Source organism: Tupaia chinensis, unplaced genomic scaffold, assembly GCF_000334495.1.
Source record: "Tupaia chinensis unplaced genomic scaffold, TupChi_1.0 Scaffold000355_1, whole genome shotgun sequence".
Lineage (NCBI taxonomy): Eukaryota > Metazoa > Chordata > Mammalia > Scandentia > Tupaiidae > Tupaia > Tupaia belangeri.
In genome coordinates, this window is record NW_006159850.1 from 15,406,573 (window position 1) to 15,419,767 (window position 13,195).

General features: G+C 44.4%; 1 long non-coding RNA gene across 1 annotated transcript; it reads left to right on the top strand.

The window, feature by feature from the left end:
• Positions 1–9,785: 9,785 nt before the first annotated feature.
• LOC102491312 (uncharacterized) lies at positions 9,786–13,189 on the top strand. The gene is made up of 3 exons (XR_335201.3): positions 9,786–9,841; positions 11,766–11,827; positions 13,051–13,189. It is a non-coding gene; the product is annotated as an uncharacterized LOC102491312 (long non-coding RNA).
• Positions 13,190–13,195: the final 6 nt, after the last annotated feature.

Below are 13,195 nucleotides of genomic sequence, written 5' to 3' on the forward strand. Positions count from 1 at the left end.
ATTTGAAAAGACTGACTAGATAAAGTTCTCTACCCTGGTAGACTGAAGTCCAACAATCTAGCCACTGTCTTACATTCTAAACCTTTAGAAACTTTTTAGTTTTTTTATTTGCTAGAAGGCTGGTATGCTTATAGAGACAGGGAGAGAGAGAAGAAAAGTGAGAAAGCACTCCCCTGAGGATGGTCACATCGCAATCACTTCTCCATTTCTCCTTTTAGGACTTTAGGCACAAATACAAACATGCCTGGCATAGTTTTCAAGCCACTGGGTCCAGAACTGGAACCATGCAGTCCAGTCATTTGGGATTCTGTCACCTTAACCACCACGCCATTGGCTAGCTCAGAAACTTTAAAATAAAATGTTTAGGGGACAGTCAGTACCATAGCGGTTAAGGTGCTGGATTTTCACATGGCCAACTGTGGTTCAAGTCCCATACCCAGTGGCTTGAAAATTACACCAGGCGTGTGTGCATGTTTGCCCAAAATCCCAAGAGAAAAAAAAAATCCCAAGAGAAAAAAAAAATCCCAAGAGAATGGAAGAGAAGGGATTACAGTGTAACTATCCCCCTGGGGGGTGATTTCTCACTTTCCCTCTCTCTGTCTTTCTCCAGCTAGTGCATATACCCTACAGCAAAAACCCAGAAACAAAAAACAGATTTATTGCCAGAGGATGTGTGAACTAGCCAGAGAGAGAGAAAAAAACACATGCCCCAACCCAACCACACACAATGGGGCATGATCATGCCACAATCCTTTCTTTTACATTTTTCCATCCTGTTGAGATTCTAGGCATGCACACATATGCCCAGCATGTTTTTATTTATTTACTTACTTACTTACTTATTTATTTATTTATTTATTTTGCTATAGTGTGCGGACAGTCACCATAGAGAGACACAGAGAGAGATAGAGAAAGTAAAGTATCACCTTCTCTCAGGGCTGGCAGGTGGCGTCATGGTTAAGGGCACTGGATTCCCACATGGCCAACCGTGATTTGAGTCCCGGACCTGGTGGTTTGTTTTCTCACTTTTCCTCTCTCTCTCTCTGGTCAAATTAAAAAACAATAACAAATGAAATTAAATAAATAAATATTTCTTAAAAATCACCTTCCCTCCCCAGGGGACTGATCACAGCACAATCCCTTCTCCGTTTTCCTCTCTGAATTTTGGGTATGCATACACATGTGCCTGATGTTCTTCAAGCTACCATGCCAAGGACTTGAACCATACTGCTGGCCATGCGAGATCTAGTTGCCTTAGCCACCATGCCACCAGCTGACCCATTATTTAAACTTTTTATTTTGAGATCATTGAGATTTACATGCATTTCACACACCTTAAAAAAATAATAATACAGGGACCAGCAGATGGCGTAATTGTTGTGTTGCTGGGCTCCCGCATAGTCAACCACGGTGCATGCCTCTGACCTGGAGACTTAAAACTCATGCTGGGCACGTATGCGTGTGTCCCTAAGATCCCAAGAGGAGAACAGAGATGGGATTGTAGCATGGCCATCTCTGCTGAAGGCTGATTTCTTGCTTTCCATCTCTCTCTCTCTCTGGTGAGCACACACACCCTCTAGCAAAAATCTCTCTCAAAAAGGAAAAACAAACAAACAAACAAACAAACCCAGATATATCTGGTAAACCCCTTACCCAATTTTTCCCCAAAATAGAATCTTGCAAAACTGTAGTAGAATTATCACAACCAGGATGTGAACATTGATATAGTCAAGATGTATAACAGTCTTTGGAAGCTTTCTAAATGGGCTGACCACTGTAATGAAAACCAACTCCCTACAAGTCAGGAACATCCCTTTAAATTCCAGAGTAGCAAAGGAAGGAGATAAAGGTGATATGTCCCCGTGGGGAATTGCACAGTGATCTAAGAGGCAGCTCGCTGTGCTGCCTAGAATACTTAACTCGCTTTTCTTTTTTTCCAGGAGTTTTAGGCGATTGATAACCAGTTGCAAGTTAACACGAAGGCAATGAGCTTTGAAGGTAGAGCTGAACATTATTTCACCACAAGACACAGTAGCTCACAGATCACCTTGCCAAGTAAGCTTCCCAGAGAAAGAGAAAGTTAACTATATTATGAGGGGCTCCAGTTTGCCTTTTTTTTTTTTTTTAAGAATTATTTCATTTTGGGGGCAGCGGGTGGCATGGTGGTTAGGGTGCTGGACACTCCCACATGGCTGACCACGGTTCAAGTCCTGGACCTGGTAGCTTGCTTTCTCACTTTCCCTCTTTCTGTCTCTCTCTGTCAAATTAAAAATAAAATGAATAAATTAAATTTAAAAAAAGAATTATTTCATTTTATTTATTCATTCATTTATTTTTAATTTGACAGAGAGAGACAGAAAGAGGGAAAGTGAGAAAGCAAGCTACCAGGTCCAGGACTTGAACCGTGGTCAGCCATGTGGGAGTGTCCAGCACCTTAACCACCATGCCACTTGCTGGTCCCTGGGGCTCCAGTTTTTTTGCACCCACTTGAGTCGTTCAGTAAGCTCTATGTAAAGAATCTCTGGGTGATTTTTTTTTTTTTGAGAGGTTTTTGCTATAGGGCGCGTGCATTCACGAGAGACAGAGTGACAGAAAGCGAGCAATCATCCCCCAAGGAGGGTGGCCACACTGCAATCCCTTCCCCATTCTCCTCTCAGGATCTTGGGCACGCATGCACACACGCCCGGTGTGAGTTTAAGCCACGGGAGTCCAGCGACATAGCCATTACGCTAACTGCTGGTTCCCCCATTGGCCACTCTTGAGATGACTGAATGCACTTGCTTGTCTGTGGGCCATTTCCCTGGGTGTGTCTCTTGCGATACAAGTAACAGTTCTGATTCTTCCCATTTATTCCAACTGGCATTCCATGTTTAAATTTGTTTGTTTCTTTTCTTTTCTTCTTCTTCTTTTTTTTTTTTTTTAGAGATTTTTGCAGGGCTGGCAGGTGGCATGGTGGTTAAAGGTTCTAGATTCCTACATGGCTGGCCGAGATTCAAGTCCTGGACCTGGTGGCTTGCTTTCTTGCTTTCCCTTTTTCTCTCTCTGCTCAATTTTTAAAAAATGTTTAAAAGGAGAGAGAGAGAGATAGATTTTTGCTATAGGGAGACAGAGAGACAGAAAGCAAGAAATCACTCCCTGGGGGATGGCCACACCGCAATCCCTTCTCCTCCATTCTCCTCTCGGGATCTTGGGCATGCACATACATGTGCCTGGCATGAGTTTTAAGCTGCTGGATCAGGGACTCAAACCTCAGTAGACTATGTGAGAGTCCTATGGCATAACTATTATGCCATCTGCTGGCCCCTGTTTGTAAAAAGAGGATATTATTGGGGCTAGCAGGTGACATGGTGGTTGAAATACTAAATTCCCACATGGTCAACCATGGTTTGAGTCCTGGACCTGGTAGCTTGCTTTCTCATTTTCCCTGTCTCTCTCTCTGGTGAGCACATGTGCCCTATAGCAAATTTAAAATAAAAATAAGAAGAAATAAAATTAAATGAATCTTTTAAAAAAAGAGAAAAATATTTATTTGCTTTTTATAGCAACCTTTGAGAGTTCTGTAAGAACTTTCTGACAAAAATGAAAGTCTTGGCAAGGTGTCTGAGGAAGTAGACAAGAGAAGGAGACCACCCCTCCCTTCTCCCAAAGGACCTATTAGTCACTTATGGAGAAATTATAAAACCTTCTAAATAAAATATTAATGAATTTGAAAGGGAAACCCCCTCTGGAATCTGCAAAGGTCACATAACATTAAAAGCATGTGGAAATGAGAACACATAATTGTCCAGAGAAGTACATCAAACTCCAGTTTGGAATGCTTATTTTTGCAATTGGACATTTAGAACAAGTTTTTTGAAAAATAAAGTGGGGAGCCAGCTGTGGCGTGGTGGTTAGGGTCCTAGATTCCCACATAGCCAACTGTGGTTCAAGTCCTGGACCTGGTGGCTTTCTTTCTCTCCAGTGAGTGCACATGCCCTATAGCAAATTAAAAATAATAAATAAATAAATGAAAAATAATCTAGGGGACAGCAGGTAGCATAGTGGTTAAGGTGCCTGGTTCCTAGATGGCCAACTGCATGGTTTGAGTCCCAAACCAACTGGTTTGAAAAACATCAGGCATGTGTGCATGTGTGTCTAAATTGCTGAGAGGAGAATGGAGACGGGATTGCAGCATGGCCATCCTCCTAGGGAGAGCGTGCTTTCTCATTTTCCCTCTCTATCTGTGTCTCTCTGTCGAGTACACATACCCTGTAGCAATTGAAAAAAAAAAAAGAAAAAAAAATTGTGAAAGAAAGAAAAAAGAAAGAAAAGAAAAAGAAAAAGAATCTGTACCTGCTGGGAGAGTTGTGGTTTAGGCAGCTGTACCCACATGGCCAAATCACGGCTGAATATGCAGCCTGAGTCCCGGACCTGGCAGTTTCGAAAACCACATCAAGTATGTGTGTGCATGCCCAAAATCCAAAAGGAGGGAGAAATAGAGAAGGGACTGTGATGTGATCATCACCCGTGTGTGTGTGTGTGGGGGGGGGATGTGCTTTCTCACTTTCTCTTTCTGACTCTCTCTGATTAGCACATACAATCTTTAACAAATTTTTTAAAAGAAAGAAAATAATAACCTAGTGTCCAGTGTCAGTATGTCTCTAAGGAAAATCAAATCCACAAAGTATTTCTGCAATGTCAATGCATGTTTGGGATTACTTGTTTCTGCTACTGGCACCCAATGATAAAGTTCCTTTCCTAAGATGGAACGTACCAGCAGGAAGATGTTGGTGTGAAAAAAGCCATCTCCTTCTCTTGTTAATGACACACATGATATCCCATGTTATCAGTGCTTTTCTCTACTTTGATCCCTAATGTCAAAAACAGTTTTCCCTGCCTATACTACAGGTCTAGGAAAATCACCACTGAGGAACCAGGCAACAGGGAGAGCGTTAGCAACTCCTGCCTGCTTGGGGAGAAGAACCAGCATAACAAGGTTTTATAGTTGTTTTCCTTCCAACAGAGTAGTTTAAGCTCTCTCATCATAAAGATTCTGTCTACACATAACAAAAGAATCCAACAGAGATCCAAGGAAAGAAAGAAAATGAACAAAACAGATTGAAGTTTTATTATCAGTCCTCAAATGTCCCAGTATCTTTAAAAATCCCCCTTTACTTCATCAGTTCTGAAAACTGGGTGGAAATAAAAACCTCTGTAAAACAAAGGACTTCCAGATGAGGACGACTGAAAACAAATTGCTTAGAAACAGATCAGATAGGTAAGAGAATGAAAAGAGAGAGGCAAAAAAATAAAATAAAATAAAAAAATTAGCAAAGAAGGGCCAGCAGGTGGCGTGGTGGTTAAAGGCGCTGGATTCCCACATGGCTGACCCTGGTTCGAGTCTAGGATCTGGAGGCTTGCTTTCTCCTTTTCTCTCTCTGGTCAAATTAAAAAATAATAACAAATAAAATAAAATAAATAAATAAATCTTTAAAAAAAATAGCAAGGAAAGCCTCATGGTTTGAAATACCTCAGGACTTCCTTTGTGGCCAAATTGAAGGAGAAAGAGACTGTCTCATGAAGAATATTCATGAAGCATAGTCTTCTGTTGACTTAGACGACAGCAGTAGCTTCACTATGTTTTACCTACTTGTGCTAGGGTTGTGTGTTTGTGTGTATGTGTTGGTACTCAATAATTTGATAATTCTTTATACCTATTTAGTTGAGAAAATACCAAAATTGAGGTCTAAGGGTTCCCTAGAAAGACTCAGAGATCATGTATTGTATCTATATTGTGTGCACACATGATGCGTAAGAAAGAGCAAGTGCACATGTGTGCTTGCCAGAGAGAGAGAGAGAGAGAGAGAGAGAGGAGAAAGCATTCCCCCGTGGAGAATGGTCATGCCTCAATCCCTTCTTTTTTGTTTTTGGAGAGGTTTTTGCTATAGGGCGTGTGCACTCGCCAGAAAGACAGAGAGAGACAGAGAGACAGAAAGCGAGAAATCACCCCCCAGGGGGGATGGTCACGCCGCAATCTCTTCTCCTCCATTCTCCTCTCGGGATCCTGGGCATGCACACACACGTGCCTGGGTGAATTTAAGCCACCAGGTCAGAGACTCAAACTGTGGTCGACTACATGGGAGTCCAGTGACATAGCCATTACACTAACTGCTGGTCCCTCAATCCCTTCTCCTATAACTCACTCTCCTTTTGGGATTTTGGGCACACAGGCAAACACACCTGGCATGTCTCTCAAGCCACAGTCTGGGACTTAAACCATGCAGTTGGCCACATGGGATTCAACTGCCTGAATTACCAGGCCATAGAACCGGCCCTGCGGAGATATACAGACATAGATATACCAGGTCATAGAACTGGCACTGCATGTGTGTGTGTGTGTGTGTACACACACACATATATAATTTTTTAAAGATTTTTGCCATAAGGCGTGGGCACTTTTGCCATAGGGCACGGGCACTTGCTGGAGATAGAGAGAAAGGGAAAATGAGAATGAGAAATCACCCACCAGGGTGGATAGTCCCACTGCAATCCCTTCTCCTCCATGCTCTTCTCAGGATTTGGGGCATACATGCTGCCTGGCCTGATTTTCAAGCTGAAGGGTCCAGGACTCAAACCACAAAGTCGGCCATGTGGGATCCAGTTGCCCTAACTTCTACCACTTGCTGGCCCTTCATATAGATATAGATATAGATATCCACATATACATATATTTGTTTTTAAGGTTTTTGCCATAGGGTATGTGCACTCATCAGAAACAGGAGAGAAAGAAAATAAGAAATCACCCCCCGGGGGGCTGGGGACACCACAATCCCTTTTCCTTCATTCCCTTCCTGGGATTTTGGGCACACATATGTGCCCAGCATGAATTTCAAGTGTCTGAATCTGGGAATCGAACCATGGTTAGGCACATAGAAGCCTGGTGTCTCAACCACTATGCCACTTGCTGGCCCCCATTTTTATAGTTCTAAGATAATATGCTCATAAATAATTCAAGTGATAATCCAAGTTGCTTTTGTGCCTTTTGACCACCAACCAATCTCACTTTTCTCCCCCAGAAATAACCAGTGTTAACTATTAATAGTTAAGTATCCTTGCACTCCCTTTCTGTATGGATACATAAGTATATTCAACCTGTCATAACTTTATTTATTTATTTATTTATTTATTTAGGAGAGATTTTTGCTATAGGGTGCGTGCGCTCGCCAGAGAGAGAGAGACAGAGAGACAGAAAGCGAGAAATCACCCCCCAGGGGGGATGGCCATGCCGCAATCCCTTCTCCTCCATTCTCCTCTCGGGGTCTTGAGCATGCATGCACACATGCCCGGAGTGAGTTTTAAGCCACCGGGTCCGGGACACGAACCGTAGTTGACTACGTCCGAGTCCAGCGACATAGCCATTATGCTAACTGCTGGTTCCCTCCATAACTTTATTTATTTTAAAGAATTATTTTATTGGCACCAGCAGTTGGTGTAATAGCTATGTCGCTGGACTCCCATGTAATCAAACGTGGTTCAAGTCCTGGACCTAGTGGCTTAAACTCATACCAGGTGCATGTGCATGCATGCCCAAGATCCTGAGAGGAGTATGGAGGAGAAGGGATTGTGGTGTGGCCCCGGGAGTTGATTTTTTGCTTTCTGTCTCTGTCTTTCCAGCAAATGTGTGCACCCTATAGCAAAAACCTCTCCCCCACAAAAAAGAATTATTTTATTTTGTTGATTGTTATGACTTCATTTTTTTAAAAGTTGACCAGATGGGGTAAGTGGGAAAGCAAGCTACCAGGTCTGGGACTTGAACTGCAGTTAGCCATGTGGAAGTCCTGCTACCCTAACAACCACACCACCTGCCAGTCCCTCTTTATTATTTTATCTATTTAATTTTTTTAGGTTTTTGTCACGAGACATGTATGCTCACTGGAGAGAGGCACAGAGAGAAGGAAAGTGAGAAATCATCCCCCAGAGGAATGTCCATGCAGCAATTCTTTCTCCTCCATTCTGTTCTGGGGATTTGGAGCAGGCATGTACACACGCCCAGTGTAATTTTTAGGCTACTGGTCCAGGACTCAAACTGTGATCGGCTGTGGGGGAGTCCAGCACCTTAACCATCATGCCACCTTCTGGACCCTGTCATATCTTTTAACACAAAATATATATCTCACTGTACATTTGCTTATTATTTCTCTTGATATGTTCTACCTACTCTTTACTCCCATCCCTTTATCTAGTTCAAATTCCTCATTTTGCAATAGTAGAAAGAAGCCTATAGTGTTAAAGTAACTTTGTAAGGTCAGACAGCTAACTAGCTACACAGCAGGAACCAGAGACCAGCCAGTACAGTAGTTTCTTAATCAAACAAAAATCTTAAGGGCAGGTAGGTAATGTGATGGGTAAAAGCACTGGACACCCAAATGGCTGACCATGGTTTAAGTCCCAGACCTGGCGTCTTGCTTTCTTTCTCACTTTCCCTCTCTCTCTCACTCTGTCCCTCTCTGGTCAAATTAAATCAATAAAAATAATTTTGTTTTGTTTGGAGAAATCATCCCCCAGGGGGGATGGCCCCACTGCAATTCCTTCTCCCCAGCATGAGTTTAAGCCACCCGGCCTGGGACTCAAACCATGGTCGACTACATGGGAGTCCAACGACATAGCCATTACACTAACTGTTGATTCCAATAAGAATAATTCTTGAAAAAAAAAATCGTTATTTATTGAGCCAAGTTTGGAGAAACTGAAAGGAAAATAATTTACTCAGAATTCAATCACTCCAGGGACCAGCAGGTGGGTGGTGGTTAAGACACCGGACACTCCCACAGGGCCCACCACAGTTGAGTCCCAGACCTGGTGGCTTGCTTTGTCACTTCCACTCTTCTCTCTCTCTGTGTCTGTCAAAATAAAAATGAATGAATAAATAAATAAAATTAAATAATTCTTTAAAAAATGCAATCACTCCAATACTTAAACTCATTTTTTTTCTCATTTCTGCTTATTTTTGTGAACAGCACCCATAACTACTTTTTCCCCCTACACAGTTGTAATCCAAAGACAAATACAATTGGGGTGTTTGTTCTTTTGTTTTCAATTAACCAATTTCAGTTCACCATACTCTGAAGATCAGTGGTTAATAGCGGATGAATGCTGACATAGTATTTCTTCGAGTAGCCAAGCCCTCCCTCCACTCAGCCAAGCCATTCCCCACCGTACTAAACTGTTCCCTTTTCTCCCACAAACTTCGAGGTGCCCCGCTACTGTTTCACTTTCTCCAAGATCCGGGGTCCGTTCACTCTTTCAGCACCTTCTGGGCAATATCTTAATCCTTAAAGAGCTCACCTCCACCCTGCGTCCCGGGAGGAGCTCCTTACTCTCCCGGATGAGGGTAGCTCGGGATTCCCCGCGGTCCCCAACAGGCCGCTTCACAAGTCAGGACCGGAAGTCTAGGAAATGGGGGATGCCGATAGCCACGCCCCGGGGCTTGGTTTGGGAACCCCCCCAGAATCTACTGAAGTGGAAAGATTGCGGGGTTATTGTGGGGTCAGGGTGAAGGGGCAGAGCCCAGCTCTATTCACGTGACGCAGCCCCAGAAGGAGGAGTTCAGGACCCACCGGAGCGGTCGCAGGGCGCAAGGACAACTGCCCCCTCCACCTCTGAGTAGTGCTGGGCGTCGCTCTCCGGCCGGGGCGTGACGCAATCTGTCCGCGCCGGGGGCGGGATGCGCTTGACGCCATCTCAGGGCGCCCGGCTGGGGGGGCGCTGGGTGTGGGGCGGCTCCGTGGCCGGGGATGGCGGCGGCCGCTGTTGCGGCGGCTCCGGGACCAGCGAAGCGTGGGGAGCGCTGTGAGATGGGCCGGTGAGTGTCGCCGGGAGCGATGGCCTCGGGGCCGGCCTTAGTAAGGCCAGGCGAGAGCTCCGGAGACAGTGGCCCCCAGGAGCCCCTTGCCCCGCCGAGCCGGGGCCCGAGAACCGCGGAGAGAAGGAGCGAATGAGGCCGCGCCTAGACCCCAGCGCGCTTCTCTCCGACCCGGCCTGGAAAGACCCCGGTGTCCCCGCGGTTGTGTCCCCACGGGCCGGGGTGTCCAGCTCTGCGAGGCTGGAGGGGCTCCCAAACAAGGAAGCGTCGCCTGCCGGGCCTCGCCCCTGCCCCCTTGGTGAAGAGTCGACCCCTACTCTGGAATGCAGAATTCCCAATTTCGGGCGCTCCCCTTGTTGAGCGAGAGTTGCGGGATCACGGGAAGCCGTACCTTCAGTCTCTTCCAGGCTTGTCTCTTTCTGTCGGGCTCACCTTTTGCCCTCAGAGATTTCGGATCTCGGGGTGGGTTCAGTCTCTTGATTCTGATCCAAGCAGGATGAGGAGCTTCGTTCTGGGCTCTGCTGGCAGAGGTGGCAGCCCTCTGGAATGGTCCCCTTGCCTAGTAGTTCAGTTGGGGAGTCACAAGTTATGTCCGGGAGAAATCCTCATTGAGCCTCTCCAAAGGCCGGGGCTTCATACTGTGAAATGTGTTTCCCATCGTGGGAACCTGGTACACAAGCTGGGCCCTTTGTTGTCCTGCCTGCAGACCTTTTGCCTCTCCTAGTAGTTTTTTTAGCTTGTGTTTGCTAACCCCTCAGTGACCTAGAGGCAGGTTTTTGTTTTTTTTTTTTAATGTTTTAGTTAACAGAGAGCAAGGATCGTTCTGGGATTGATGATATGACCCCCAACTTCTGTTTCAAAGAAAGGAAAAAACTACTTTTCAGTTACTGAAATTAATGGTAAAGAAGAGATCCGTGACTTGTGTCCACTGTGTATTTTGTGTTTGTGGAATTAGAAATTTGTTTTTCCACCTTGCAGTGTCACCTGCACCTTAAGACTCTAAATAGAAATGTTGCCTTCAGTTTGCTTTGAGGGGTGCAGTGTTTGTTCTGTAGGACTTGGCCAGGGTGGTCAGCAGTATCTCAGAGTCCTGAGCAGTATTACTTACCCTGTTTTTAGAGGTTTAGGCTCCGTTCTTTATTGCTTGACATTTCTTGATAGTTTAGGGGTAGTTTTGTGTTCCCATTGTTAGCTACTAGTGGACCAAGGCAGTGTTCTGAGTTTCTGTCATACCTGATTCAGCACTTAATATAAAGTTGTCATAACAAATTTTACACACACACATACACACACACACACACACACACACAGGGGCCTTTTTTTTACCCTTAAAATCTACTAATAAGGACTCCTCTTGAGTGACTCACCCTTGAGTGACTTCCCCCTTGACCTCTTTTTCTGCCCCAGAAACATAAATAATTGTTCTTTTCCCTTCAGTGCCACTTTTCTCATTAAATAACCTCCACATCTGTGTTTTCATAGGCCCTGAGTAAAGTCGAAATCATGAAGTTGATTTTTCCTCCTTCCTACTGTTCACGTGGGACTAGTGTTAAGTCTTCTGTTTTTATTTGTGCATTGAACTGAGATTTGGATTGGAAGTACATTTAAGCTTTGGGGCATAGACACAGAGAGAGAATCAAAAATATGATACTAAATAAAATGTTGAAATTTGACATGTGGAAAATTTTTTTCCAGGATGTATGTCTTCCTACAAATTAGAGTTAAAGAGATAGCTTTTTTTCTCAGTCAACTGGCAGGGTACTGTGGGTAAATGTGCTGTTATCTCCAGAGAGAAGATCAGGCAAGAATGCAATAATTTGTGGGCATTAATGTCTTTGTTGCTTATGAATTAAATTTCATAATGACCCCAGGGTGTTTCAGAAGTCAAGCTCTTGCTTACTCCATCCCTATTTCTGTCTTGTAGGCTCCCAAGTCAGCCGGGAGGACACTTACAACAGCTGCTCAAAACCACCACTGGAAGCTCAGGTAATATAGGCACTTTGGATTGCTTGTTGCAGAAAAACATCGGGGATTCATCAGTGGATAAACAACAGAATGTGATAGCATTGAAAGATCTTTTCAGGTCCAAAGAACTGGAGCCTGATTGGAATAAATAGGTGACAAAATTGATATGCATTGACATATTCAGATAAAAAAAATGCTTTTTGACAACGGACAAAAGTATTCGTGAAAGGTGAGAACATGAGCAGAGAAAACGTTCTTAGAAATCGTATAGACCTAAGATAGAAATAAACAGGCTTGTCTGGAGGAGTAGAACCAGAATTTTATGAAGTGGTGGCCAGAACAGACCTACAATGGAAAAGGAGCCATTGGCACTAAGAAAAAGAGAAAAGGGATGAATAAAAAGCATAAATTAAAGGTGGTCCGTGAGAAGAAAAGTCTTGTCAGACTAGGGAACAGGCAGTCTATGTGAGATTGGAATTTTGTTGCTCTTTGAGGAGAAAGAGAAGCAAGCACGTTGTAGAACAAGCCAGTATAATCACTCTCCATAGGGCCCAAGTTGTAATGTAGTATTTTGTGGGGCAAAGAGGATACTTACTTTCATAACATATTTGGGGAGCAGGGTTTACAAAAACAAGAAGACACAGGCAGACCTCAAGACTCAGGACTTACCGCCACCGAGGTCCTTGAGGTACTGGTGATATATGCGGTGAAGGAGGACGAGAGGTTAGCCGGGCTTCGGGTGGGAGGGATGGGAGCAGGTGAGATCATAATCCAAATTAGGCTGGGGAAAAGAAGCAAGGATGAGGTCATATGCTCAGGGAAAGCGGATAGCACATTATTCTTTGGTAGCAACAGGAGAAACTTAGGAAAAAGAGTCATCCATCAGCAAAGACCATGTGTTCAAAACCCCTAACTAGAGAAGGCTGAGAAGAGTCAAGTGCTTATGACAGGCATGACTAATGGTTAAACTGTTCGTCTTTTTGGGGTCATGGAGCCCACAGGTTATTTATGCATCTTTGAATGCTCGTCCTCGTAGCTCTTTGTGCTTTGTGGTTTCCCCGTTTCTCTCCTGTCTGGGCTGGATGAGCGGAGGGTATCCTTCTTGTCTGCCCCTTTCTCATACCTCCTTTTTTCCAGCAGTTCCCTTCATTACATCTTTCTTGGTGGGCACAGTTCTTGCTGTTTCCTTTGACTTGGTTCATCCCTAGGTTGCTTTTCTTTGATTCTGATTTGTTCCCTAGCAGATGTGGGCACCTCAGCCAGCAGCAGAGAGGGGTGCAGGGAAGCCACAGAGAAGCCCCTTCTGATGCCCCAAGGAACAAGTCGATCCCCTCCAGGCTCCAGGAACACCACAAAGCAATATGAAACCTGTTCATGAGAGGAGTCAGG